This window comes from Microtus oregoni, unplaced genomic scaffold (assembly GCF_018167655.1).
Source record: "Microtus oregoni isolate MIOR12 unplaced genomic scaffold, Mior012 000027F_ref0000203, whole genome shotgun sequence".
In the NCBI taxonomy this organism is placed as follows: domain Eukaryota; kingdom Metazoa; phylum Chordata; class Mammalia; order Rodentia; family Cricetidae; genus Microtus; species Microtus oregoni.
In genome coordinates, this window is record NW_024543086.1 from 85417 (window position 1) to 98011 (window position 12595).

Sequence of the window (12595 nt, forward strand, 5' to 3'; positions counted from 1 at the left end):
CATCGTATACTTCTGATTAATCATTACATTTTTACTTTTATTGACCTGTGTGTATGTGTGTGCCTGCTTGACTGTATGTGAATTGCATATGTACAGTGCCCACAGAGGTCAGAAAAGGGACCTAGGACCCCCAGAGCTGAATTACTAGTGGTTTTAAGTCGTCTGATGAGGGTACTGGGAAAAAAACCTTGGTCTCTGGAAGAGAAGAGCAAGTGCTCTTAACTGCTAAGCTACCTCTTCAGGATCCCCTGACCCTGTGGTATAGATTTTAAGATTTGGGTCTATTAGTGACATCTGCATCTTTCTGGCCCAGCCAAGCTATACAGATTCATTCATTATAACTGCAAAGGAGGCTGCCAACAAGAGGTGCTGTGGATATCTGGTGGACACTGATAGTATATTCAAAGCCATAGCACCTCAAAAAAATGGGGGGTTCCCTAGGACCACATTTAACATTGAAACCAAAGCTGGAATCATTCAGTAATATGGTCAGTGTGGCTTTGTTTGTTACATGAGCTGGTGAAATCTAAGCTCAAGCAGCATGAGAATTTTCCATGAGAGCTGAAAGGTCCTTTTCTATATATATATATATATATATATATATATATATATATATATATATATATACACACACACACACACACACACACATATATCAAATTGTCCACAAAGACTGATAACATAAAAGGACTTATTGTTTTATAATGTTTCTTTTGGTCAGGAACTTAGCGCACATTATTTTTATAGTCACATTTATGACATTTATATCCAGGTATACAGTGTCCTTTGCTGATATACGCCCTGCTCCCCTTCACCGAGTGGTTCTGACTCAAGGTCTCTCATGGGATCCATTTGAGTTGGATGGACCCATTACCAAACAGGTTCACATATGTGGCCGCTGACAATGTGGGCCCCTCCACAGTTCTAGTGGAGCATCCCTATGTAATGATAACAAATGATGCGAGAAAAGGTAAAGAAAAACATCCAGAGCTTTTTACACCCAAGTCTTTGAAGCTGTGGTGCTTTGAATGAGGATGACCCCCAGAGGCTTGGTTGTTTGAGTACTTGGTTCCCAGTTGGTGGTTATTTGGAAAGGATGAGGATGCTCTCACGGCACCTACAAGGCACCATTTGACTAGATATGGCCTTGTTGGAGAAGGTGTGCAACCAGGGTTGGGCTCCGAGGTTTCAAAAACTTGGGCCATCTCTAGTGTGCCTCTCTGCTTCCTGCTTGCAGACCAAAGTATGAGTACTCAGCTGTTCCATCCACCATGCCTGCGGCTTGGTGCCAGGCTGCCTTGTGTGACGGACTCTCAGTTCCCTGAAACCATAAGCCCAATTAAATGCTTTCTTTTTGTAAGCTGCTTTGGTTATGATGTTTTATTACAGCAATAGGAAAATAACTAATATAGTAATGTTTAGGAATGAGTCAGTAAGGCAAGGTCACCCTCAAAGGGAGGGCAACTAGACTCCATGTTTTTTTAAAGAACATAAAAGCATTTGTTATGTGCTTTTAAACCATGAAATTTAAACAATCTTTCTAGAACTTATCTTAAAATATATAGTTCCTTCCCCTCCAAATAACTGATTATCAGTTAACTTTTACTCACTAATGCCCTTATTGATTTGAAATACTTTATTACATTAAATCATTTTCTAGAAAATGGCCTACTAATGGATTACTTAGTTACACTGACCTGCTTACTACTGCCATTTCCAAGTAGTCCTAAATATTATAGTAGCCATGAAAGTTTAAGTCTGACCACAAATTTTCTGGTAGCGTGGTCCTTAGGTGCAGGGATTGTAATACTGCATCCAAAGTGCAACAAGGAAATAGCACGGGGGACAGCAGGCAGTGAAGGACACGGGGGACAGCGGCAGTGAAGGACATGGGGGACAGCGGGCAGTGAAGGACATGGGGGACAGCGGGCAGTGAAGGACACGGGGGACAGCGGGCAGTGAAGGACATGGAAGACAGCGGGCAGTGAAGGACATGGGGGACAGCGGGCAGTGAAGGACACAGGGGACAGCGGGCAGTGAAGGACACGGGGGACAGTGGGCAGTGAAGGACATGGGGGACAGCGGGCAGTGAAGGACACGGGGGACAGAGGGCAGTGAAGGACACGGGGGACAGCGGGCAGTGAAGGACACGGGGGACAGCGGGCAGTGAAGGACACAGAGAAAACAAATGGTCATATAGAAGCCACTCTCCCATGACGTTACATACATGTGCTTCCACCTGGTATGCTTCTCACTCTTGTCCGCTCAGCTTTAAAAACAATTTATTTTACATAGCACATTGTAAATGCCACTTGCAGGAAGTCATGGCTAGATAGTCAACCTCACCTCAGTGCTAGCTTAGCCATGGCTTCTGCGGTTTGCACCTTCCGCAGCAGAATGTAGTTCATAGTTGACTTCCATTTGGAAAAGACTCTGTCATTCCTTCTGTGTGTTTTCTCTCTCTAACTTGGCTCAATCCGCTGACTTCCATCATGAGAAATGTCGGTGGTGGCATCCTGCTACTCTGTAGCCTTGAGGATGGTTGTTGTTGGTGGCATCCACTACTCTGTGAGCCTTGAAAAAGATTTAAGAAAGAAAAAGCACTATCGACAGAGGTTCTGTCCTGCCTGATCCCGCAGCTGTTCAGTACCAAAGAAACACACAGAGGTCTACATTAATTATAAACTGGTTGGCCTGTTAGCTTAGGCTTCTTATTAACTCTTACATCTTGAATTAGCCCATAATTCTTGTCTGTATTAGCCACGTTGACTTGATACCTTTTATCAGTGAGGCATTCTCATCTTGCTTCCTCTGTGTCTGGCTTCTTCTGTGACAACTACAGATTGTGACTTTCCTCTTTCCAGAATTCTCCTGTTCTGGTTGCCCCACCTATGCTTCCTGCCTGGTCGCCCTGCCTATACTTCCTGCATGGCTACTGGCCAATCAGCATTTTATTAAAGCAATACAAGTGACAAATCTTTATAGGGTAGATCATTGTCCCACTGCACTTCCCACCCTTTTTTTCAAAACAAAAACTCTGAATCTAATCTCCTTTGTTTAGCTTTTTTCCTGAGCATTATCCATAACAACTTGTAACCAACACTCTAAACAAACATCCATAATCCATTTTTTGGGGGGGGAGGAATGTGGGCATAGTTTTCGAGGATACTTCCTGCTGGTTGCGGGCGCTGATAATCTTACGGGGACCTACAGAAAATTTAGAATTATGATCAAGTCCTGACTAGAATATTCTGTAAGGCTTGATCATCTCATCCAGCAGTCTTGAATCAGTTCTGGATATAGAACTTAGACATCTGGGCCATTGGCTCCTATCAGATGGTGTGGGAGGTCCTTCTGTCTATGCGTTGCTTTTATTGGTTAATGAATAAAGAACTGCTGGGAGCCTATGGCAGGGAAGAACAGAACTAGGTGGGGAAAGCTAGGCTGTATGCTGGGAGGAAGAAGGGTGGAGTCAGAGAGATGCCATGTAACTCCGCTGGAGATGCTGGAACTTTAGTTGGTAAGCCACAGCTGCGTGGCCATACACAGATTAATAGAAGTGGGTTAAATTAATATGTAAGAGTTAGCCAAGAAGAAGCTAGAACTAATGGGCCAAGCAATGATTTAATTAATACAATTTCTGTATGATTATTTCAGGGCTAAGCAACTGAGAACCAACAAGTGACTCTTTCAATGCAACAACTGGAGATTTCTTGGGGAAGGAGTCTTCCTTGCTCAAACCTGCTTTTTCTTAACCTGGAATGAATCCTGTAATTTCCTGTGGAAACAAAAGCAAAACCTTTTCTCCAAAGTAGCATATATTTTGACATATATTTTAAAGTCAAAACATTTTCAAAGTACATATGTTGGATTAATCCAGCAACATTGATATTCAAAATTTTTTTTAGCAGCTGTTGTTCCTTCCTTAGCCATCAAACAATTCAAAGACAACACAATAACACACAATATCCAGATTCTCTTCTTTTTTTTTTCTTTTTAATTTTTGGTTTCTTGAGACACAGTTTCTCTGTGTATCTTTGGCTGTCCTGGAACTCACTTTGTAGACCAGGCTGTCGAATTGATAGAGATGCACCCGCCTCTGCCTCCTAAGTGTCAGGATTAAGGTGTGTGCCACCACACCCAACTTTTTTCTTTATTTTTTTAAAGGACTTTATCTTTTTTCTTTTCACCCAAACATAAAAGAACACACTTTGTTTTCAGTATCACCATCCCTGATTTCAAGCTGTATTACAGAATAATAGTAATAAAAACTGCATGCTATTGGCATAAAAACAGATGGACTGATCAATGGAATCAAATCGAAGACCCAGACTTAAATCCACACACCTAAGGAACCTGATTTTTGAGAAAGAAACCAGAAATATACAATGGAAAAAAAGAAGAAAGTATCTTCAACATATGGTGCTGTTCCAACTGGATGTTTGCAAGTAGAAGAATGTAAATAAATCCATATTTATCATGTTGTACAAAATTCAAGTCCAGGTGGATCAAAGACCTCAGCACAAAAGCAGAACAGCTGAACCTGGTAGAATAGAAAATAGAGAATTGCTTTGAATGCATTGACATAGGGGACAAAACACCAGTAGCACAGGTACTAAGGTTGACAATGAATAAATGGTACCTCATTAAACTGAAAAGCTTCTGTAAGGTAAAGAACACTCTGAACAGGAAAAAATGGCAGTCAACATAATGGAAAAAGATTTTCTCCAACCTGACAGAGGGCTGATATCCAAAATACATAAAGAATAAAAGAAACTAGACATCAGCAAACCAAATAATTCAAATAAAAAATGGGGTACAGATCTAAACAGAGAATTCTCAACAGAGGAATCTCAAATGGTCAAGAAGCACTCAAAGAAATGTTCAACCTTAGCTATCAGGGAAATTCAAATCAAAACAACTCTGAAATTCTATCTGACACAAGTGGCAGCTCGTACTATTGAGTATGTGGAGCAAGGGAGAACACTCCTTCACTGCTAGTGGGAGTGCAAACTTGTAGGGCCACCATGGAAATCAATATGAACGTTCCTCAGAAAATTGGGACTTAATCTATCTCAGGATCCAGCTATACCTCTCTTGGGTATATATCCAAATGACGCTTCATTCTACCACAAGGACTCAACTATGTTCATAGCAGCTTTATTCCTAACAGCCAGAAAATGGAACAACCCAGACATCCCTCAACTGTTTATTACTCAGTTGTTTAAAAAATCATGAAATCTGTGCACAAAACTCAAGTTTTGATCCAAATGGATCAAAGACCTCAACATAAAGCCTGCCACACTGAACCTTATAGAAGAGAAAGTGGGAAATACACTTGAACACATTGGCACAGGAGACCACTTTCTAAATATAACCCCAGCACCACAGACACTGAGAGAAACAATTAATAAATGGGACGTCCTGAAACTGAAAGCTTCTGTAAAGCAAAGGACACAGTCAACAAGATAAAATGACAGTCTACAGAATGGAAAAAGATCTTCACTAACCCCACATAAGACAGTGGTCTGATCTCCAAAATATACAAAGAACTCAAGAAATTGGTCATCAAAAGAGCAAATAATCCAATAAAAAATGGGGTACAGACCTAAACAGAGAACTCTCAACAGAGGAATCTAAAATGGCTGAAAGACACTTAAGGAAATGTTCAATATCCTTAGTCATCAGAGAAATGCAAATCAAAACAACTCTGATATTCCATCTTACACCTGTAAGAATGGCCAAAATTAAAAACACTGATGACAACTTATGCTGGAGAGGTTGTGGGGAAAAGGGAACACTTCTGCATTGCTGGTGGGAATGCAAGCTGGTACAACCCCTTTGGATGTCAGTGTGGTGGTTTCTCAGAAAATTAGGAAACCACCTTCCTCAAGACCCATAATACCACTTTTGGGTATATATCCAAAGGATGCTCAATCGTGCCACAAGGACATGTGCTCAACCATGTTCATAGCAGCTTTGTTTGTCATAGCCAGAACCTGGAAACAACCTAAATGCTCCTCGATCGAAGAATGGATAAGGAAAATGTAGTACATTTACACAATGGAGTACTACACAGCAGATAAAATAATGACATTTTGAATTTTGCATAAAAATGGATGGAGCTAGAAAACATTATTTTGAGTTAGGTAACCCAGACACAGAAAGACAATTATCACATGTACTCACTCATAGATGGTTTTTAAACATAAAGCAAAGAAAACCAGCCTACAAACCACAATCTCAGAGAACTTAGACAACAATGAGGACACTAAGAGAGACTTATGTAGATCTAATCTACATGGGAAATAGAAAAAGAAAAGATCTCCCAAGTAAATTGGGAGCATGGAGACCTTGGGGGAAGAGTTGAGGGGGGGAAGGAAGAGGTAGGGAGAGAAGCAGAGAGAAATGTAGAGCTCAATAAAAATCAATAAAAAAATCATGAAATCTGCAGGCAAGTGGATGGAACTAGCAGGCTCATCCTGAGTGAGGTAACCCAGATCCAAAAAGACAAACATGGTATGTACTCTCTTATAAGTGGCTATTAACTTTAAAAAAAAAATCATGCTGCAATCTGCAGACCCAGAGACCCAGAGGAAGTCAGGGCTTAAGCTGCAGTCAAGGTTCGTGTCTGGGTCCATGGCCCTATCACAGCTGGGATCTGTGTTGAGGTTCATGGGCCGTGTTACCACCAAAGGCCGTGCTGATGCCCAGGGTCTGGGCCACCACCTGAGGCCACATTGGTATCCAAGAGCCATGCTGTCTCCAGGATCATACTGATACAAATATTCTGAGCTGCACCCAGGGCCATGGTGATGTCTGGGCCTGAGCTGCGATCGAGGGCCCTGTCTGGGTCCGTGGTTCTACTGTAGCCTTGGTCTGTGTTGATGTCTGTTGGTCATTTTACTACCACGGACCTTGGGAGAGCTGGCCCCAGTGGCCAGGGCATCAGGTCCTGCCCCTTGCTGGGCACCTCAATGGAAGAGCTGCATCCTCACCCCCCTCCTGGAGAACTAGCTCCAATGGCGCATGCATGGAAGATTTGGTCTTAACCTTTGGCAGCCCTCGAAGAACTGCTCCTCAACTCAGGCTGCTGCAACAGGAGAGCTGGTCCTGACCCTCACCTGAAACGAGTCGTCCCAGTGGAGGTCCAGACTGACCAACTCAGCTGCCAACCCAGGCCACATCCAGGTCTTTGAGTTGGCCCACCTGTACATCTACAGCTTTTGTGAGCTGCTGGAGAGTGTGAAGGGACTGGTTCTATAGAATCATAGTCTCAGGATCTCCATAACTCAGGGCAACAGCAGGACATCCAAGAGACGTTTCTTCATCAATACGTCCAGTATTGATGGTGCACCAGAAGCCAAAGGCATCGCAACATTTGCAAGAAAAGCTGTTTGGTATGCTGCATGACCCACTGCAGCTCCCAAGGCCACTTGACAAAGGAATAGGTAATTGAGAGGTGGGAAGAGATGGAGGAGTGAAATGTTTTCATTGCTATCATTATTCTTTATTTATTATTAGTTTCTTTTGTGAGGATACACTACAAGGGAAGAGGGCAGACATGGAAAGACTGGGAAATGAGTGAGATTGGGGTGCATGATGTGAAATTCCCGAAGAATTGATTTAAAAAATTGTGAAAAGAAAAAAAACTTTTAATGATACCCCATTATATTTAGATACCTAAAATTACATCTAAAAATCCTATAGAAATTATTTATAATGCTTCTACAGATGGATCTTCATAAGGACAAGGAACTTGTGTTTTTTTAAAAAAAAATATTTATTTATTTATTTATTGTGTATACGATATTCTGTCTGTGTGCATACCTGCAGGCCAGAAGAGGGCACCAGATCTCATTATAGATAGTTGTGAGCCCCCATGTGGTTGCTGGGAATTGAACTCAGAACCTTTGGAAGAGCAGGCAATGCTCTTAACCTCTTAGCCATCTCTCCAGCCCGGAACTTGTGTTTTTATATACAAATTCTACACCTTCCACAAAAGTAGGTTGTGCCAAGTCCTGGTTGTACACCTCAACAGTTTGAACTCACCGTAATCAATCAGTTGTTACTAGGTATCTCTCAGTCACTGAATGATGTGGGATTCTGTTCCGTATGCTATAGATATGTTTTACTGCCATTGGTGATTAAAGAAGCTGTTTCAGCCAATGGTTTAGTAGAGTATAGCCAGGTGGAAAATCTGAACAGAGAGATAGAGAGAAAGTAGGTGGAGTCAGAGAGCTGCCATGTAGCTGCCAAAGGAGAAAGTCGCCAGCTGCCAGCCAGAACCTCACCAGTAGGCCACAGCATTGTGGTGATTCACAGATGAATAGAAATGGGTTAATTTAAGATGTAAGAATTAGCTAGAAATATGCATAAGCTATTGGTCAAACAGTATTGTAATTCATATAGTTTCTATGTGATTGATTATTCACGTCCAGGCGGCTGGGAAATGACCAGTCTCTCTGTTTGCCAACTGAATATTTTAACCAACTCTGAAAATTGTTCTAAGACTGTTTCTCTTTTAGAAACTTCAAATTTAAACCCAACCCCACTACAAATGTTATTTCACTGTTGTATCTCTCCCTTCAGATGTCTATGAGACAACAGTCTCAATATTTTTTCATAACTCTTTTTGTGCTCATTCTAATCTACCGGGTCCATTAACATCCTCTTTTGTTCAAGCCGATGTGCTGCCCCCTCCTCACCTCTAATGCTTTATTTTCAGTATATTCAAAAGTCTCATGAACTTTATCAAAATGCAAAATCCTTACAGGTACAACCATTTTTCCTCGAGCAAGCTGGACAGACCATCTTGTTCTTTCACACGACTGCCCTCTGCTGGCAGAATTAATACTGGCACGTTAAAACCAATCACGTTAGACAAACGTTTAAAATACGGTCATGTAGCACTTGATACTTCTCTAATACGGTTGTTGCTTCCACTCACCGGGGTGAAATAACCCATGATGCTATTGTCATTTACTAGACACCTTTTTCTTTCTAGGACTCCCACTATAACTAAAAACTGATGTTGGTGCTGCTTATACTAGAAAACGCTTTAAGAAATTTTGCAATTTATGGATTGTTAATCATGTTACTGGAATCCCTTACAATCCACAAGGATAAACTGTATGGGAAAACACCATCAAATACTTAAACAGGAAGTTTTAAAAATAGAAAGAGGGTATACAAACCCAGTGAAATCTTCACGTACATTTAACCCTACATTTAACATACATTTAATCCCCACATACATTTAACATACATCTAGCCTCCCCTCCCCACATTTAACCATGCTGGCTTTAGTCTTTTTCACTTTAAAAGACAATACTTCTGCTGCTGCCCCAAAGAATTTTTGTCCTAAAGGAGACACATCCTAAACTATATGTTAAATGAAAATATCTAGAAACTAGTCAATAGAAAGGGCTGGAGTTCTTTTAAGATCAGGTTGAGGTTACTGTTTTTACTTCCCCCAAAATGAATGAAGTTCCAGATGGCTTCTGTTCTGCTGCCCCCAAACAGGACAACATCCCAGCAACCATTGGACAAAGGAAGCATCTGAAGGTAGATGACAAACTCATTGAGGGAGATGACCCAAGAGAAGAGTAAGTTGATGACCTGGGGATACATAAAGATTTTGACCTATCAAATCAAGACCTTGGGGAGACAACAAGGACACAATGCTATTGACACAAAAATGATGCTCTTATGCTTACCGATCATATTATACGTTAATTCTCCACTTGTCAGTGCAGAACCCATATGTCTTTTATGGGGGCAATAAAAGGCACTCCTGTAATAGGAGACAGTACATTGTTGTTTTGCCATACTAAGGATTGCTTTTTTCCCCCCTCAGGATCAATTGTCTGGAAAAAGATATTATAGAAATATTGAGTCACATGAATGGAGGCTATTTTGGTTGAACTAATCTAATTAATTAATCCAAATGCAATAACGTAGATTTAGGCATAATTAGGTACTCTTCAGAAAGCTCTGATAATGGAAATTATGGTTGTATGAAGATGAGCAAAGGAGTATCTGATGTACCGATACCATTGTACCCAGAATAACTCTATCTGTTACTAATGGTTTCAAAAATAACCTCTGGCTTCACTTGGCACATAGCAGACAACTAGAGTCATCTTTTTGCACCAGAGGAGACCGACCCATCTACTCCTGGGCTCTTAAATTTTTTTGTATGGCTTAGGAATTACTCATATGCATTAGAGTCCACCTGCACCCATATCCACGGGGCTTCCCCTGATATTTCTGTCAATGGTGTTTTTTTTTTAAAAAATAGCATCATTTATGCTTTAAATGTGCTTGTATTCCTCTTTATTCTTATTCCACCTCCAATCATACGGTTTTCTCTGGTAACAACCGCCTTTGGGAAAATGCTACATATACTGCCCTTCCTGAGGATCATAAAGGCTTATGTGGGATACAGGCCGCGTTACATCCATTATGTTTGATAAATCTTTGCAGTCGGTCAATGGAATCAAGAGCTCTTCCTCAGAGTTGTGATGATTCTTTGCATCTACTGCATCCTGTAATGGTTGCATCCACGACAGCTTTTTTATGACCAGTCCCAGGAATGATTTCTAGAATACAGAGAGGTCTCAAAAATAGCCTGTATGTGACAGTTAGGGAGCCTGCATGGGACTGACCTAGGCCCTCTGCATATATATTACAGTTGTGTAACATGGTCTTCCTATGGGACTCCAAGCAGAGAGAGCAGGGGTCTCTAACTCTGTTGCCTGATTCTGGAACCCATTTCTCCTGTCTGATTGCCGCATTTCTTCTTGATGGGAGAGGACGTGCCTGTTCTCACTGCACTTGATATACCATGGCTGACTGATATCCATGGGATACCTGACTGTATCTGAAGAGAAACTGTGGAGGGGTGGATGTGGGAAGGGGAGGAAGACCTGGGAAGGAGGGAGGGGAAACTTTGGTTAGGATGTAAAAACAAGAAAATAAAACAAGCGGCATACTGGAGAGATGGCTCAGCCGTTAAGAGCAGTGGCTGCTCTTCCATAGTTCCTGAGTTCAATTCTCAGGAACCACATGGTGGCTCACAACCATCTGTAATGATATCTGGTGCCCTCTTCTGGCCTGAAGGAGTACATGCAGGCAGACCATTATATTCATAACTAAATAATAATAAATATTTATAAAAATTCGTGTGTATGTTTAGTAAAATCATTAATATTATAGCAAAAATATTAGCAGAAATTAGCTAGAAGATGGGCAAACTGAGAGCCATGGTTTTACAAAATAAAGCTCCTATAGATTATTTGTTGGTCAAGCATAATTTTGATTGTCAACAATTTCTTGCCATGTGTTGCTTTCATGTATCAGATTTCCCTCATTCTATTAAAGGACAAATTTGTGATTTGCATAAAGAGATAAACAATATCTTTCAAGTGACCTTTGAGTAGCCATCATGGTTAAGATGGCTTTTTCCCTTTTCTGGGTCCTCCGTTAGTGTTAGCTAGTCTTAGAATTCTGTTATGCTTGACTATATTATTTACACTAGCCACACAGGCGGTGCACTCAATCTTAGCCTCTGTCACACCATCCTTTTTTTCTTAAAAATGGGGGGGGGGGGGAGATAGAGGAGAAAAAGAGGTCCTTGGGCTCACAGATGAACACTAGGGGAACCTGGAGTATTAAACATACAGGGTTGTTCCCTCAAAAGAAGAAATGCATAACCATTTAGCTGCCCAAGGAGGCTGTGAGTAGACATGGTTAATAGCCTGATGGCCTTTGCACTATATGTGTGACTGAGACCCCACCCCCACGGCTGTCCTCCCTCAGATCCTTATTGTAAGCTTGCTTTTCTCAGGCAATCTATAGAACCCATCTTTATTGCAGGTTTATGTGTACTTTCTAAGGGGTTTCTATGTAGTCACACAGAATCTTTATTTAGCCTATTTTGTGACTTATTATGCACATGGGATTGAGTTAATGATTGTCAGAAAAGTTTTCACTAAATTGTGTTGTGCTTAAATATGCCTAAAATAAACTACTTAAAAACACTCCCAAAGTTTGAGCCAACATGGGCTACTAGTTGTATTCAACCAAACTACCTTCTCGCCTCCTGTGGACCGTTACTCTGATGGTTGTGGTGGTCCCATTCACAGATCCCCTTATCAGGACTGAGAAGAAAGAGGCATGCACACAGGAAGAGGTCAGATTCACCCACCCGGCAGGAATTTTGAGCAGGATCTTTGGGAAAAGTGCTGATGGACAGAAAAGAGGCAGATAGGATATCCCGTGCATGGGTAGTGAGTGCAAAAGCTGCTTCTCTGCTCAGTGGAGAGAGTAGGAGGCAAGAACGCAAAGAGCAAAGGTTGGAAAAGCAAGGATGAGGGTTGGAGGTGCAGACAGAGCTGAATCTAATGGCTGGAGAGACTTGAAGAGGAGGAACAGACCTTCTCTGACAAACTCGAGAGAGGAGTGGGTTCTCCCACCTCTAGCCAGCCTCTCTTCTATTTCCAGTCAGCTCCATGTGGAGCTCAGCTTCGCCATAGAGATGTGTATACCCCACCGCTTCCAAGCTGTGTGTGCACAGCTGTTGTTAGTCTGC